Consider the following 2,606-nt stretch of genomic DNA (forward strand, 5'->3'; position numbering starts at 1 on the left):
TGATTTTGCTCTTTGTTTTGCAAATCTATTAAATACATTGAATTACACATGGTCTTGGCAACTTGCCTCACAGAAAAGGATCTTGGAGCTATATCAAATCTCTTAGAGTCGATATGCACTTAGACATCTTGATTTTACTCTATCGGGAGTACTTACTCCATGTATTGCTTGACGTAAAACTGATAGTGGATTCCTCTCGGATGATTTAGGTAGATATCCAGGTGATGCATCCTAGCGGCTCTAGCCACACTTGAAAATAATTCCAAACAACAGATTCTTCATCCATGTTCCGAACCTTTGTGCATTAGATTTTTAATGAGATTATTGTCCGTTGTTTCACAGCTATCAGAACAAGAAGTGACAGATTTAACCATAAAAGTTGTATCTATGTATTCAACATCAAGACTCCAACATGATTAGTCCACATTATGAAACAGAAGATAAATTTATCCCCAAAGGAAAAACAAAGTTACAAGATGATCATTTATTGATCAAAGTCACTGAGGCAACACTTCCAAAACAACACAACAAAGGACAGATAGCATTTCTCGGAACACTAACCATATGCATCAGGCTTCCACATAGTATGTGCTTGTCACCTTAGAGTTGGAACTGGGATAGTAGTTCTTTCAGCTTCCCTTATATTATCGCGACAACCAGTAGTGTTAGTACTCAAATTAAACTTCTTTTTTCTTAATGGATATCCAGCATCAATGCCTTAAAAAAGGATTTTTAATAACACTTACAGTTGCACATGAGTCCAAATGTTGTGTAGAAGCACCTATTTGAACATCTTGATCATTAGATACAGCAGCCTTCAACTCCAAATGCTTATTCATAGCTGATTCTTGGGGTGCACTTGAATTCCACCATTCTACATCACAATTCAAACTCTTTGCACGAGAATATCCCACTTCCTGATGCATTGGAATTTTTCGGTAACTTTATTACCTGAAGAGTTTTCACATGTGATGTTGGTATTCCTTGAAAAAACTGAGATATAGGATAACATGCACATGGTAGAGAGGTTGCCAAACCTTTTGCCCATCATATCTGAGAGTCAGCACTCCCATGTATGATTTAAAGAGAGACTTTCAGTTAAATCCATCTATACTCATATATTTCCGCAGGGTAAGAGAACTCAAGAATTTTCACACATAATGCTTAAAACCTACTTAAATAATGGGATATTATTCCGGTCAAGGATCTTAAGCTTGTCCCCTCCCCTCATATCTTCAGCATATTCCTTAATCTTCATAGAGGAATCTTCAAGTTGAGGGATCTCTACAAGTTTGATAATTTTCAATGAACAAATACCCCCGAAACTAGGCGGAATCTCCTCATCTTGCAGCTCACATGAGCCATTACTTACTGAACAAGAAGACATCCAAAGATATCGCATCGTCTCCAACCTTGCAGCATTAACCAACAGAGCCTTGTCATCGCCAAAGGGGCAGTCTCTGGTCTCCACCTTACAAAGGCTTTCAAAACCAGAGTGGAGGCCTAGATCACATTCCCCACAAAAGCTATGGAGAGCATCTCTAGCTTTTTAGCATGGGCCCCCATGTAATGAAACATATGATCCGTAAGGACGCCAGAAAGGGAAAGTGGCCGCAATCCCTTGCAGTGATGGATGATGGCCCCATAACCAGCATTGAGCTTTTCAGGGGTTAGGTAATCAGAAGTTTGAGGCTTGAGTAAACACAAACGAAATCGGATCAAGTTAGGACGGTTCCTTGCAATAGCAACCAAGGCAGCATTTGTCATTTGGCAGCCGAAGTATAGAACCGAGTGGACCCAGCTGAGATAGCAACAAGGCCTCTCTCTGTCAAGGATACATTCAGTTCTTGCACATAAGGAAATTCCCTAATTATGCTCTTCAAGGTAAGGTCCTTACAATAGTTGGCCATCTCCTCAAGACTGTTATCTTCAATATAATCTAGCACCTGCAGTCACATTCAAATACGTGAGTCTATGGTGGACCAGATGTATAAACGGAACCCAAAACTTGGAAACAACATAACTTCGGCAGAAATGAAGTCACGATTTAAATGGGAATCTAGCACCAAGGGATGCATGATTTAACCTACAACAAAGTTGAGATAGAACATCCTACATTCACAGAGGATTTTTAAAACCACTTACTGTTCCAAACAAGGCCAAACCTATTTGAACATCTTGATCATTAGATAGAGCAGCCTCTCAACTCCAAACTCAATGCACGTGAACAGTGGTGGACCCAGGATTTTTGCTAAGGGGGTTCGAAGTATAAAGAAGAAGTTTAGGTGGTAATGCAAGTGCGCGGTGAGCGTAGTAGCCCCTCGGCATGCTCTTTGTACAAGAACCATAGATATTTCATTGGTTCATAAAAGTAAAGACTAAGCTAATCAAAGATATCGAGAACAAAGTTGCATTAATAAGAATTTTAGTGGATCGACTGTATTACATAAGTTAATTCCTAAAACACATGAAAATTAAATGATGAAAAAGGGAGCGAGACGGGGAAGAAAAATATTTACCTTATCATGCTAAATTTAACTCACTTTATCATACCGTATTAAACATTTCTTTTTACTTTTATCATGCTCCATCGAGCATTCTTAAAA

This window comes from Solanum tuberosum, unplaced genomic scaffold, assembly GCF_000226075.1.
Source record: "Solanum tuberosum cultivar DM 1-3 516 R44 unplaced genomic scaffold, SolTub_3.0 scf00411, whole genome shotgun sequence".
Lineage (NCBI taxonomy): Eukaryota > Viridiplantae > Streptophyta > Magnoliopsida > Solanales > Solanaceae > Solanum > Solanum tuberosum.